Source organism: Cupressus sempervirens, chromosome 10, assembly GCF_028749045.1.
Source record: "Cupressus sempervirens isolate cs-2001-9-10 chromosome 10, ASM2874904v1, whole genome shotgun sequence".
Taxonomy (NCBI): domain Eukaryota; kingdom Viridiplantae; phylum Streptophyta; class Pinopsida; order Cupressales; family Cupressaceae; genus Cupressus; species Cupressus sempervirens.
The window spans coordinates 725,132,909-725,149,385 of NC_143127.1; the positions used below are offsets into that span (position 1 = coordinate 725,132,909).

The 16,477-nt window shown below is 39.7% G+C and overlaps 1 long non-coding RNA gene across 1 annotated transcript; it reads right to left on the minus strand.

Annotated features, from left to right (window-relative positions):
- Positions 1-5,726: 5,726 nt before the first annotated feature.
- LOC149535874 (uncharacterized) lies at positions 5,727-6,207 on the minus strand. The gene is made up of 2 exons (XR_016357950.1): positions 6,073-6,207; positions 5,727-5,967 (listed from the first exon to the last, which is right to left on the minus strand). It is a non-coding gene; the product is annotated as an uncharacterized LOC149535874 (long non-coding RNA).
- Between the last annotated feature and the right edge of the window lie 10,270 nt (positions 6,208-16,477).

A 16,477-nucleotide genomic window follows, 5' to 3' on the forward strand; every position in this document is an offset into this window, starting at 1 on the left:
TCAAGGGCCTCTATCCACCCTAGCACTTCTTCACTATCCATTTTACCCTGGTATATTGGAAAATCAATATGGTTCTTCCCACCATTACCTTGTACTGCCTTAATGATTCTCATAAATCTCCTTTCTTCAGGATCATATGTTGTCTCATGCTCTTGCCTTGCATTACCAACCTCTTATTCTTCATGGTTCTCTCCATGATTTCTTCCTCTAACCTCTTCTCCTCTAGGTTCTTGCCTTTCCTTTTCTAAGGATTCTATCCTTGCAATAAGCTTCAGCCTCTCTCTTCTCATTTGTCTTTCTTCCCTCACTCTAGATGCTTCAAGTTCTCTCCTCTCTCTTTTCTCTTTTGCCAACTCTTCTCTCAATTCTTCAAGTTCTCTATCCATTTGATTTTTAGGAGGCATTTTCACAACAAGTTTTCTTCCTTCCCAAGGGCCAACTCACTGATTCTCTTTCTTTCCTCACCAAGAAATCTATGGACACCACTTATGTACCTTTCAACTCTGGGACACACAAGGAGGAATTAGACACACCAAGGCTTCAACAAAGGGACCAACACACTAAGGATTTTCAAGATTATAGGTCTTGGTCACACTCCTAAACACCCAAACTTCAAAACCCTCCTTAAAATGGCTTAAAAACTAGGGCCTTCTTGTTCAAACCCCAAAACTCAATTCTAGAACGTTTTGACTTGTCTAATGACAAGATATGATCATGACAACCTACATGAACCTATCAAATGACACATCTACCATATGAAATCCTAAAATCCTATCTCATGCCCAATTACAACTTTCTTCCACATATGAGTCCAACATTATAACTTTGTATGCTTCCATGATCCATAATTGGTGCAAGGATTGCCCAATTGACTTCAAGAGATGTTCCATGACCTCTATAATGCCTTGGATCTTCAATGTTCCCCTGATGAGCATGGGGTGCTCTTGCATCACTTATCTTCATAAATAATTTCAAAACTAATTTCTATGATATTAACAACTACTATTTTGTATCTCATAGGAGACTCCTAGTGTACATGAGGTTCGATGGGATAGTTATGTAGATTTGATGACGCAACCACTCACTCCTGAGGAGGAGCCTACAATAGTAAGTTGTAGTTTGAATTCATGATTAAATATGTTATAAATTTAGCATGCTATGAATTATAATGTTATAGTTTAAATTGTAGATTCATCTGACAAAGGTATTTGAACATATACAGCCCACAATCACAGAGGTACCAGCATTGCCGAGGGCATACGAGAGGACTCCTGACCGGCGCAGGAGGTCGACGAGAGAGGTATTTATTATGAAATTTTGATAGTATTAATCTCCAATATAGAAAAGATCGTTATGCATTTGAGTAATTCAATGTTAGATACGTAGAATCATATAAATTTAGTAGTCTAACTTTGGGTTTTCCTTTTTTGTTTATGTAGGAGGCATCCGATCCACCTAGTGCAGCGAAGAGGCTACATTTTGATCATCCACCAGCACCCTAGGGTAGTATAGTTTTCGTAGGATGCATCATGAGACATTTTGAGATGGCATATGCCACATTGTATATAGAAACATTGATATTATACACATTCTGATGGCAGGATCAGCCACATTTTGTATATGGATCTATGTATTTTGATATATATATATTTGAGTACTTTTTCTATGGATACATGATCTTTGATATATATTTGTGTAAAATTTTGTCTATGGATACATGTATTTTGATATATATTTTTATCATTTACGTGCACAATGATATACATATTAATTTAGTATCTAGTATTGTTCAATTTATAGTGGATCATGTGTCATGCCCTAAATTTTACTAGTAAAAAAACAACAATTTTTTTTTTTTTTTTTAGCTTATGAAGTCGCATAAGAAATTACATATTGTAAAACAAGGTTATCATTGAATAGGAGTTCAAGACTCATGTGAATAGTGTGAAGGTGTTAACATTTTAGTCACAGGTGGTTTTCAAATAGATTGGATGACAATCTAGTTCAAGTTAGCATCACGAGTCAAACAAGCAAGTTCAAGATACAACACTCATAAATTAGTGAGGTAATTCATATCCTAACAAGCCTCTGATACTAATATTCTATTAGGGTCTGTCAATTGTATCATATGGACTAGGTCGTGATTCTAGCATGTAAGGGAAGGGGATCAGAATTACTTATTATCCTCATTACCAATGTACACACATTCATTAATCATTACAATATATATTAATGTGACAATTAGTATATTACTATATCCTCATTATCTATCAACATTGCTTCCTCACCAAATTATTGAGTGCACAACAAGATTGTAAGCAATCTACTAAGTTTTAAATTTATACAATCAATGGTATCACATAACATCTATGGATTGTTATTATCAACTAGTCATTTACAATACCACAAGGAGAAAACTTTCTTTCACATTTTCAAATGATAACAATGATGTCAAAGAAAATCTGTGACTCGTACCAATGCTTTCATAACAATATAAACTCCAAATGAAACATGCATATACAACCTTATCAATATTTTCTTCTACACGTACATTAGGTAACAATGATACAATCTCCTTCCATCACAATGGGGCAACATAAGGGACTTTTCAAAATCATAAGGAACATGGACATTGAAAGATATGGACAATGAGTAGCATGAACATTGTCCAACATGATCATTGAGAACATGAACAAGCTGGTGAATCCTCCTTCACAAATGAGGGCACAATGTCAAGTTTTCTCATCCAACATCAATATGCAAGATGATCATTCCAAGCCATTTCCATTGCTCCCTTGGACACAAATCTGCATATTCAACACAACAAAATAACAAGAACCATGGGTGCTTTCCACCCAACCATAGGCCTCAAAGAGACCACCCCCGCGCTAGGGAACAAGGCTCAAACTGGGATACACATACAATCTTTCAATGCATAAACATTACATTTCAAACTTGAACAATTTCCCCCCAAGACTATTTCACAATGGCTTCACAGATGGAACCATAAACATAGGGTGAAGGTGTGTTCTAAAATGGATACTTGCCATACCAAACCATATTTGCAATAAACAATTTTCATGCCCTCTCGGGGCTATCATAATTCACCAAATTTCATACCCTCTCGGGGCTATCATAAATGAACCATTTAATGCCCTCTCGGGGCCTCCACATTTCCTCCTCCAAACCCACTACCATTAGCTGTAACTCCTCAAACTTCCTTTCTACACCATACTTTCGTTATCACCCCCGGAAAGATATGAAATGTTATGGCATACAATGGAGCCCATACTCCAAGGTTCTCAATACATTTTTTGAACCCAACTTAAGCCCTTCACCCTAGACTTATCTTCCCTTCCCACAAGGGTGAGTGTAACTCCCAATCCCATAACAATACTCAAGCACAAAACAAGAAAACAAAACCAAGTAGAAATGAAACAAGAAATTTTGGCAAACACCCCACTAGTTTGGCCAAGACCCTCTAATAAAGCCTTCCCACTAACTTATTTTAGCAAAAACACTAAGCCACTCCATCCTTATGAACTTGTCTCCTCTAACGGTTCATCGATAGCCCTCACGAGCTCTGAGTTATGACCCTCGAAGGATCGACCTCAAAATGCACTTAGAGCACCTTGAAGACTCCTCGGTACGGGGTGGCCGCAAATGATGGATGGTCTTTGTGGCCTGAACAAAGGTGTGACTAGGGTTCACCCGCTCATTTGGAGCTAATGGGACTGACGATTCGATGCCAAGATTAGCGGTTTCAAAGTTACGCTGTGGTGCACCTATGAACTGAGGCACACTGCGAGTTTTGGCATCGAGCGAGATCGTTGTGCTAAATCCAAACGGAATGTGATCTCAAAAAAATGAGATAGGTTATTTTAGGCCTCAGGATCACCGTCCTGTAGCATTTGATAGTTCGTCGATAGCCCTCACGAGCTCTAAGTTATGACCCTTGAAGGATCGACCTCAAAATGCACTTAGAGCACCTTGAAGACTCCTCGGTATGGGGTGGCCGCAAATGATGTATGGTCTTTGTGGCTAGAACAAGGGTGTAACTAGGGTTCAACCACCCATCCGAAGCTAATGGCACTGACGATTCGATGCCAAGATCAGCGGTTTCAAAGTTACGCTGTGGTGCACCTATGAACTGAGGCACACTGCGAGTTTTGGCATCGAGCGAGATCGTTGTGCTGAATCCAAATGGAATGTGATCTCTCAAAAATGAGATAGGTTATTTTAGGCCTTAGGATCATCGTCCTGTAGCATTCAACATTTCATCAATAGCCCTCACGAGCTCTGAGTTATGACCCTCGAAAGATCGACCTCAAAATGCACTTAGAGCACCTTGGAGACTCCTCGGTACGGGGTGGCCGCAAATGATGGATGGTCTTCATGGCCAGAACAAGGGTGTGACTAGGGTTCACCCGCCCATCTAGAGCTAATGGCACTGATGATTTGATGCCAAGATCAGTGGTTTCAAAGTTACGCTGTGGTGCACCTATGAACTGAGGCACACTGCGAGTTTTGGCATCGAGCGAGATTATTGTGCTGAATCCAAACGGAATGTGATCTCTCAAAAATGAGATAGGTTATTTTAGGCCGCAGGATCATCATCCTATAGCATTTGATAGTTCATCAATAGCCCTCACGAGCTCTAAGTTATGACCCTCGAAAGATCGACCTCCAAATGCACTTAGAGCACCTTGGAGACTCCTCGGTACGGGGTGGCCGCAAATGATGGATGATTGTTTGAAGACTACTCCATGTGTCACTATATTTCTTGGAAAAAAAATTGCTTTTGAACATCAAGCTTGCAATATTATCAATTATTGTCAAACTTTTTCAACCAAGTCAAAATGTCAAATGCAAATATTTGTTTGCATTTTTTGCTAAGGGGAGTTTCATAAATTGACTTTGATTTTCTATGTCTCTAGTGCTTGAACATACTTAAAATGGCTCTTTGGTCTTAGAGGTATTGGTATTTTCTAACTTCATGGTCTATGATATGCATACTAAGAATTTCTTTCACGAAATGGTTTCCTTGATCTATTGACTACACTTAAATTTGTTCACTTGTCATTTCTCTTTCTATATGTTCAATACAAAGAGCTAGAAGAGACAAATAATCTTTCTTACCTTCATCTCTCTAAGCACATGATAGAAATCAATTCTAAACTTGAGAAAAGGTTAGAGGAGAATATTGCATTCTTAAATTAATCTCCCTTAAGACCTTTACATACACACGAGGCATTCTTAAATTAATCTCCATGGAAGAAAATTTCATAAAACTAAAGATTCCATAGTGTTAAAACATAAAATCCAAGATCTCATTTATGATGGGATTGTTGATACCTCTAATGACTCATCCACTCATAGCCTTCATATCCAACTTCATATCATGTCAGTATGCATGTGCTATCTTGCTTATTGGCTTTAATTGCTTATCCTACATGCTATCTTCTTTCATGGATTTTATGGCTTATCCCAAATGTGCTTCATACAACTTTTCAATATGAAAGACTTTCAAAACATTATACAATATTATGACTCTTTATGCTTTCAAATGCTATGATTGGTTGTAAAATGGAAGAAATCAAGTATTCTAATTGTTCATCTATACTTTATGGATTTTTCTTATTTGATTAGTTTGATAAAAATAGTTTTAATAATCATAATGTCAGCGTTATGTCAAATAAGGAAAAAACCAAATTTATAATAAGATATCCACATGCAATTATCTTTCATATAGTTATAAATGCTCTTAAAATTGTCGTTATAGCCTTGTATCACATGCAAATATGATTTGGAAGAACTTGTTCAATATCTTCCTCTTATAATTCCTTACAAAGAACCTACCAAAATACAAAAACCATATACAAAAAACTACACATTTTACATCATAATACATCATAAATTTTAGAAATTCTCCCCAATACCACCCCCCTCCAACTCTTCATGATGTACCTAGATTCCACTATCATACAAAAATTAGTAACTTATTGTATTAAACAAGATAATCATCAATTCATTAAATCATTATGAAGAAAATAACATAAGAAGTATATATACCTAGTCAAGTATTCCAATAGGGTCCTCTCTCTGTTTTAGGGTCTCCAACAAGGCTTCATGATCAGCATTAGCAATAGTAAAAAGTTCTTTTACTTTTGGTCTTCCTTGATGCTTCAATAACTTTACATTTGTTGCTATAATAAGATGCGAATATATGAGAATTACTTTGTGCTTCTGATAGTCTTCGAATGCAGGAATTCCATTCCTTCTAAGCATGTATGTCCGCAGCCATGTTCCAGCAACAACCACTGAACCAGTAGGATACGTGAATCCATCATCATCTGTGATCGGTTGTGCAAGTTTTTGTTTTCCTCTTACACAACGTACTAACCAATAATCGGATTTCTCATCATTCCCCTGTGGTGCAACCAATGCAAAGACATGTCCTGGCTGAAGTAGATCTGATAGATGATTATGCTCAAGTGAACTTTCCATGTCATCATTTTTGATAAAGGGTATGATAGAAAATGGAGTAAGATAATGTGGAGCCCATGTGTCCACCCACTCACTTGACTCACAGTGATCCCAATCACACTGAAAACAAGTATGACAAAAACAAGCTAGTTGTCGTGTCCAAATGGTCCATGTACTAGAATTAGAGCTCTGAAATGAATGCATTTTCGATGAGTCTGTCACTGTAGCACAATCTGATCTATCACCTATGGACCCTTCCTCAACCAACCAAAAGAACCTACGTACCATTGAATTAAGAGTCCCCCCCTGTGATAATGCTAAACTACACCAATCAACAATGCTACGAGCATCAAGAAGCTCTGTTGTTGAAATCTTCAGTTGCTCCTTAACTAGAGCTCTCTTCACACATGCCCCTGCTCCATCATGTTCCCCTTTTTCATGCCCGGACTCAAAAAAACTCCAAATATGATGCACCCCTCTCTCTACATGCATCCTACACAACCAATAAAACATGCGAGCATTCTTGAATTGACCTGTACAGTTATCTGACCAAATGATATGTCTATCCATAGCAATTGCATGCTCGTGTAAGAAATAAAAAAAATTCTCGAAACAATGTTGCACAAACTCGTGAGAGTGAGATCTATCATCACTCATATAAAAATGATACTCTCTAATAATCTTTCGATTATCTTCTGCACTATCAGGGGCATGTCTATATGTTATGTGAACAAAAATTGCAATCTGAATAGAGTTGTAATACTGAGATTGTGTCTCATTTTGAGGTTGCAATGTGTAGTTCTCAACAAAATCAACAACTGATATAATAGTGCCAATGGGAAAATTCTCCTTACACATTCTAAATTGTTGATCCAACCACTGAGACCTGTGACTATGTCTTCCATACTTGTAAAAAAGATTTTCCTTGAAATCTGAAATAAAATTAGCCACATTGATATCTTTTCCAACCAATTCACATCTAGAGCTCTCACTCCCACTCTTCAATGTGTATTTCACCATTTCATAGACCCTTTTTTTCACTATTGTCTTTCCAAGATCTTGTTCACACCCCTCATGGAAACATGTGTCAAACTTGGATAAGCCACCACATTCTGAACACTTCTCATTTAAGCAAGCATTTTTATAAAAGGAACAACCATCAACTCTACAACATAAGAGTTGATCTAACAAGTCTCTTGATGATTTTGGAAGCCCACTAGCCTCACAATCCTCCAACATTTCTTTACTATGCAAAGTAGAATGGATGGAGCATAATAGTTCATGGTGCATAGAAAACTCAACATGATATTTGCAACAACATGTATTTCGAATTTTGAGTGGCACACAATAAAATGGCTTCAAAGATTCAAAAGCCCTTTGTGATATATGAACACTTGGATGACTCTCTCTAAATTGTTTGAACAACATAGTTTGACTTTCCTCCAAATAGCGTTTAGGATGTGGCGTGCGGTCTCTGATGCCAATTCTCAACTTTAAGACATCTTTAGCATTGGGTGATACTCGTGAGTTAGAGTTCCAAAATTGTATAATTTCTTCCTTCACATCGTCGGATAGCTTCTTATCAAAATGTGGAAGTCTCCCACCAAATGCCCATGTTTCATTTTGAAGAGGATCATCAATTTTCTCTTGTCGACTAAGTGCTCTTCTCAAAGTAGTACGATTTAGATTCAAATCAATACAAGTTTGTCTCATATATCTACCCTTTCTCAAATGATGACTTACCAAAGAGGTTGTAATAACCCTTCGAGCAGCTCTATTATCCTTCTCTCTGCTATTTTTCCCAACGCTATTGAGAGCACTAAAAAGATTCTTCACAATAATGGCATTTCTTTCCAACTTTTTATTGACACAAATTTTCAATTTGGAAAGCATATGTCTCATCTTTTGCATCTTTAATAAGTGCATGAAAAGCTAACATTGCTCTACCACTGTCTTGTTGCCAAAAAACATCTGATATAGTCTTGAAGCCCATAACCGAATGGTTCTTTCTGATTTTTTTCCTTCCAAACTAGTCATAATCATTTCATCAATTTCAATTATCCATTTTGGTGTTTTAGAACCTTCATGTCGATTATAATTAGAAGATACGTAAGATTCTTGTGCACTAAGTTCCTGTGCATTGTCATCTTCGACATGGTCAATTATGCAATTTGGATTATGACTTGGTGGCATTTCTTTTTCAAAATTTTCAATCTCTACATTTTCAATTTCCGCATTATCATTTTCAATAGGTACATTTTCATTCCCCAACTATACATTTTCATTATCTGACTCTATGATTTCACCTTCTATTAATTCATCGTCAACTTGATTGATATTTAGCATACCTTGTCTTTTTTTTCAGTGTTTCATTTTGTCCTTTTCCCTATATGCTGCAATGTCTTCATTGGATATCTTCCTTTTATGTTTATTCTTTCGACGACTACTGCTCCCCATTCAGATGACAAATTTGAACACCTAAGGTTATATTTTCGAATTCTTTTCGATTGGTTGGGCCCCAAAACACGACTTTTTACAAATCCCATGAAAAAAGAGGTAAAAATGTAATGTTGTCGAGTCTGTAGGGACAGTCAAATATTTGAAATTGATGCCAGTATAATCGGATATCCGATAATAGATCGGATATCCGATCCAGGATCGGATATCCGATATAGGAAAAGGACTTTTGGGGGGAAAACTTGCTAAGGTTTCCCTCCTTTGCCACAATAATATTAATATTATGAAAATATTTGGAGGCAAATGACTTTAATTTATAACTAAGTTAATAGTATATTAGTATTAGTATAAAATATAAATAATATTAATATAAAATAGTATTAATATACCTATAGTATCAATATTATTATTATACCTATAATAGTATTAATATTATTAATATAGATATAATAGTGTAAATATATAGTTATTATTTATATTAAGCTACAATATATAGTATTAATATATATTATTATTATAGCTATAATAGTATTATTATTATTACTATACATATAATAATATTAATATTTAGTGTTTATTTATATTATAATTATTATCCTAAAATATTACGTTATATATACTAAAATATTACGTTATTATATAGATATATTAATAACATATATATTAATATAATAATATATAATAAAAAGAGGGTCATCATTTAATGGGTCAAAGGGGGTCATAGGTCACCCTATGACCCCCTTTGACCCATATGAATGACTCGACTATGTCCCTAGGGGTCCTAGGACCCCTAGGGACATACGTCGTCGTTTAATGGATCAAAGGGGGTCATAGGTCACCCTATGACCCCCTTTGACTCATATGAACGATTCAAATATGTCCCTAGGGGTCCAAGGACCCCTAGGGACATATGTCATCATTTAATGGGTCAAAGAGGGTCATAGATCACCCTATGACCCCCTTTGACCCATATTACCCATTCGAATATGTCCCTTGTGGTCCAAGGACCGCTAGGGACATATGTCATCGTTTAATGGGTCAAAGAGGGTCATAGGTCACCCTATGACCCCCTTTGACCCATAATACCCATTCGAATATGCACCTAGGGGTCCTAGGACCCCTAGAGACATATGTCGTCATTTAATGGGTCAAAGGGGGTCATAGGTCACCCTATGACCCCCTTTGACCCATATTACCCATTCAAATATGTCCCTAGGGGTCCTAGGACCCCTAGCGACATATCTCATTGTTTAATGGGTCAGAGAGGGTCATAGGTCACCCTATGAACCCCTTTGACCCATATTAGCCATTCGAATATGTCCCTAGGGGTCCTAGGACCCCTAGAAACATATATCGTCGTTTAATGAGTCAAAGAGGGTCATAGGTCACCCTATGACCCCCTTTGATCCATATTACCCATTCGAATATGTCCCTAGGGGTCCTAAGACCCCTGGAGACATATATCATCGTTTAATGGGTCAAGAGGGTCATAGGTCACCCTATGACCCCCTTTGACCCATATGTACGATTTGAATATGTCCCTAGGGGTCCCAGGACCCCTAGAGACATAGGTCATCATTTAAAGGGTTAAAGAGGGTCATAAGTCACCATATGACCCCATTTGACCCATATTACCCATTTGAATATGTCCCTAGGGGTCCTAGGACCCCTAAGAACATATGTCATCATTTAATGCATCAAAGGGGGTCATAGGTCACCCTATGACCCCCTTTGACTCATATGAACGATTCAAATATGTCCCTAGGGGTCCTAGGACCCCTACGGACATATGTTGTCATTTAATGGGTCAAAGGGGGTCATAGGTCACCCTATGACCCCCATTGAACCATATTAACGATTGGAATATGTCCCTAGGGTCCTAAGACCCCTAGGGACATATGTCATCGTCGAATGGGTCAAAGAGGGTCATAAGTCACCCTATGACCCCATTTGACCCATATTACCCATTCGAATATGTCCCTTGGGGTCCAAGGACCCCTAGGGACATATGTCATCGTTTAATGGGTCAAAGAGGGTCATAGGTCACCCTATGACCCCCTTTGACCCATAATACCCATTCGAATATGTCCCTAGGTGTGCTAGGACCCCTAGAGACATATGTCATCATTTAATGGGTCAAAGAGGGTCATAGGTCACCCTATGACCCCCTTTGACCCATATGAACGATTCGAATATGTCCCTAGGGGTCCGAGGACCCCTAGGGACATATGTCATCATTTAATAGGTCAAAGAGGGTCATAGGTCACCCTATGACCCTCTTTGACCCATATGAATGATTCGAATATGTCCCAAGGGGTCTGAGGACCCCTAGGGACATATGTTGTCATTTCATAGGTCAAAGAGGGTCATAGGTTAGCCTATGACCCCATTTGACCCATATTACCCATTCGAATATGTCCCTAGGGGTCCTAAGACCCTTAGGGACATATGTCGCCATTTAATGGGTCAAAGGGGGTCATAGGGTGACCTATGACCCCCTTTGACCCATATGAACAATTTGAAAACCTATGACCACCTTTGACCCATATGAACAATTCGAATATGTCCTTATGGGTCCAAGGACCCCTAGAGAAATATGTCATTGTTTAATGAGTCAGAGAGGGTCATAGGTCACCCTATGACCCCCTTTGACCCATATTACCCATTCGAATATGTCCTTAGGGGTCCTAGGACCCCTAGAGACATATATCATCGTTTAATGGGTCAAAGAGCGTCATAGGTCACCCTATGACCCCCTTTGACCCATATGAATGATTGGAATATGTCCCTAGGGGTCTTAGGACCCCTAGGGACATATGTCATCATTTAATAGGTCAATGAGGGTCATAGGTCACCCTATGACTCCCTTTGACGCATATTACCCATTCGAATATGTCCTTAGAGGTCCTAGGACCCCTAGGGAGATATGTCATCGTTTAATGGGTCAAAGAGAGTCATACGTCACCCTATGACCCCATTTGACCCATATTATCCATTCGAATATGTCCCTTGGGGTCTGAAGACCCCTAGGGACATATGTCGTCGTTTAATGGGTCAAAGAAGGTCATAGGTCACCCTATGACCCCCTTTGACCCATAATACCCATTCGAATATGTCCGTGGGCTCCTAAGACCCCTAGAGACATATGTCATCGTTTAATGGGTCAAAGGGGGTCATAGGTCTCTCTATGACCCCCTTTGACCCATATTACCCATTTGAATATGTCCCTAGGGGTCCTAGGACCCCTAGAGACATATCTTGTCGTTTAATGGGTCAGAGAGGGTCATAGGTCACCCTATGACCCCCTTTGCCCATATTACCCATTCGAATATGTCCCTAGGGGTCCTAGGACCCCTAGAGACATATATCATCATTTAATGGGTCAAAGAGGGTCATAAGTCACCCTATGACCCCATTTGACTCATATGTACGATTCGAATATGTCCTTAGGGGTCCTAGGACCCCTAGAGACATATGTCATCATTTAAAGGGTCAAAGAGAGTCATAGGTTACCCTATGACCCCATTCGACCCATATTACCCATTCGAATATGTCCCTTGGGGTCCTAGGACCCCTAGGGACATATGTCGTCATTTAATGCATCAAAGGGGGTCATAGGTCACCCTATGAGCCCCTTTGACTCATATAAACGATTCAACTATGTCCCTAGGGGTCCTAGGACCCCTAGGTACATATGTTGTCGTTTAATACCCCCTTTGACCCATATGAACGATTGGAATATGTCCCTAGGGTCCTAGGACCCCTAGGGACATATGTCGTCGTTTAATGGGTCAAAGAGGGTCATAAACCTCATTTGACCCATATTACCCATTCGAATATGTCCCTTGGGGTCCAAGGATCCGTAGGGACATATGTCATCGTTTAATGGGTCAAAGAGGGTCATAGGTCACCCTATGACCCCCTTTGACCCATATTACCCATTTGCATATGTCCCTAAGGGTCCTAGGACCCCTAGAGACATATATCGTTGTTTACTGAGTCAAGAGGGTCATAGGGTGACCTATGACCCCCTTTGACCCATATGAACGATTCGAATATGTCCCTAGGGGTCCTAGGAACCCTAGAGACATATGTCATCGTTTAATAGGTCAAAGAGGGTCATAGGTTACGCTATGCCCACATTTGACCCATATTACCCATTCGAATATGTCCCTAGGGGTCCTAGGAGCCTTAGGGCCATATGTCGTCGTTTAATGGGTCAAACAGGGTCATAGGTCACTCTATGACCCCCTTTGACCCATATTACCCATTCGAATATGTCTCTAGGGGTCCGAGGACCCTTAGAGACATATATCATCTTTTAATGGGTCAAGAGGGTCATAGGTCACCCTATGACCCCCTTTGAGCCATATGAACGATTCGAATATGTCCCTAGAGGTCCTGCGACCCGTAGAGACATATGTCGTCATTTAATGGGTCAAAGAGGGTCATAGGTTACCCTATGACCCCATTTGACCCATATTATCCATTCGAATATGTCCCTAGGGGTCCTAGGACCCCTAGGGACATATGTCGTCGTTTAATGGGTCAAAGTGGGTCATAGGACACCCTATGACCCCTTTTGACTCATATGAACGATTAAAATATGTTCCTAGGGGTCCTAGGACCCCTAGCGACATACGTCGTCATTTAATGGGTCAAAGAAGGTCATAGGTCATCCTATGACCCCCTTTGACCCATATGAACCATTTGAATATGTCCCTAGGGTCCTAGGACCCCTAGGGACATATGTCGTCGTTTAATGGGTCAAAGGGGGTCACAGGTCACCCTATGACCCCCTTTGACTCATATGAATGATTCAAATATGTCCCTAGGGGTCCTAGGACCCCTAGGGACATATGTCATCATTTAATGAGTCAAAGGGGGTCATAGGTAACCCTATGACCCCCTTTGACCCATATGAACCATTCGAATATGTCCCTAGGGTCCTAGGACCCCTAAGGACATATGTCTTCGTTTAATGGGTCAAAGACGGTCATAGGTCACCCTATGACCCCCTTTGACCCATATTACCCTTTCAAATATATTCGTAGAGGTCCTAGGACTCCTAGGGACATATGTCGTCGTTTAATGGGTCAAAGAGGGTCATAGGTCACCATATGACCCCCTTTGACCCACATTACCCATTCGAATATGTCCCTAGGGGTCTTAGGACCCCTAGAGACATATATCGTCGTTTAATGGGTCAAAAGCGTCATAGGTCACCCTATGACCCCCTTTGACACATATGAACGATTCAAAGATGTCCCTAGGGGTCTTAGGACCCCTAAAGACATATGTCATCATTTAATGGGTCAAATAGGGTCATAGGTTACCCTATGACCCCATTTGACCCATATTATCCATTCGAATATGTCCCTAGGGGTCCTAGGACCCTTAAGGACATATGTCGTCATTTAATGTGTCAAAGGGGGTCATAGGTCACCCTACGACCCCTTTTGACTCATATGAACGATTCAAATATGTCCCTAGGTGTCCTAGGATCCCTAGGGACATATGTCGTCGTTTAATGAGTCAAAGGGGGTCATAGGTCACCCTATGATCTCCTTTGACCTATATGAACGATTCGAATATGTCCCTAGGGTCTTAGGACCCCTAGGGTCATATGTCATTGTTTAATGGGTCAAAGAGGGTCATAGGACACCCTATGACCCGCTTTGACCCATATTACCCATTCGAATATGTCCCTTAGGGTCTGAGGACCCTTAGGGACATATGTCATCATTTAATGGGTCAAAGAGGGTCATAGGTCACCCTATGACCCCCTTTGACCCATATTACTCATTCGAATATGTCCCTAGGGGTCCTAGGACCCCTAGAGACATATATTGTCGTTTAATGGGTCAAGAGTGTCACAGGTCACCGTATGACCCCCTTTGACCCATATGAACAATTCGAATATGTCCCTAGGGGTCCTAGGACCTCTAGAGACATGTCATCATTTAATGGGTCAAAGAGGGTCATAGGTTACCGTATGACCCTATTTGACCCATATTACCCATTCGAATATGTCCCTAGGGGTCCTAGGACCCCTAGGGACATATGTCATCGTTTAATGGGTCAAAAGGGGTCATAGGTCACCCTATGACCCCCTTTGACCCATATGAATCATTCGAATATGTCCCTAGGGTCCTAGGACCCCTAGGGACATATGTCATCATTTAATGGGTCAAAGAGGGTCATAGGGTGACCTATGACCCCCTTTGACCCATATTACCCATTCGAATATGTCTCTTGGGGTCCAAGGACCCCTAGGGACATATGTCATCGTTTAATGGGTCAAAAAGGGTCATAGGTCACCCTATGACCCCCTTTTACCCATAATACCCATTCGAATATGTCCCTAGGTGTCCTAGGACCCCTAGAGACTTATGTTGTCATTTAATGGGTCAAAGGGGGTCATAGGTCACCCTATGATGCCCTTTGACCCATATGTACGATTTGAATATGTCGCTAGGGGTCCTAGGACCCCTAGGGACATATGTCATTGTTTAATGGGTCAAAGAGGGTCATAGGTCACCCTATGACCCCCTTTGACCCATTTGAACGATTCAAATATGTCCCTAGGGGTCCGAGGACCCCTAGGGACATGTGTCATCATTTAATGGGTCAAAGAGGGTCATAGGTCACCCTATGACCCTCTTTGAACCATATAAACGATTCGAATATGTACCTTGGGGTCTGAGGACCCTTAGGGACATATGTCGTCATTTAATGGGTCAAAGAGGGTCATAGGGTAAGGTTACCCTATGACCCCATTTGACCCATATTACCCATTCGAATATGTCCCTAGGGGTCCTAGGACCCCTAGGGACATATGTCATCATTTAATTGGTCAAAGAGGGTCATAGATCACCCTATGACCCCCTTTGACCCATAATACCCATTCAAATATGTCTCTAGGGGTCCTAGGACCCCTAGAGACATATGTCGTTGTTTAATGGGTCAAAGGGGGTCATAGGTCACCCTATGACCACCTTTGACTGATATAAACGATTCGGCTATGTCCCTGGGGGTCCTAGGGACATATGTCGTCACTTAATGGGTCAAAGGGACGCCCTTTGACTCATTAAAGGATGACATATGTCCCTAGGGGTCCTAGGACCCCTAGGGACATATATCATCGTTTAATGGGTCAAAGGGACCCCCTTTGACCCATTAAAGGACGACATATGTCCCTAGGGGTCCTAGGACCCCTAGAGACATATATCGTCGTTTAATGGGTCAAAGAGGGTTATAGGTCACCCTATGACCCCCTTTGACTCTTATATATTAATACTATACATATCAATAATATACATATATATTAATAATATACATATCAATATAATAATATATATATAGACATATACATATTACATTATTATATTTAATAAAAATATTACGTTATTATATAAATATATTAATAACATACATATTAATATAATAATATTTATAATATATATTATATTTAATAAAGATATTACATTGTTATATAAATATTATATTATTATACATATTAATATAATAATAT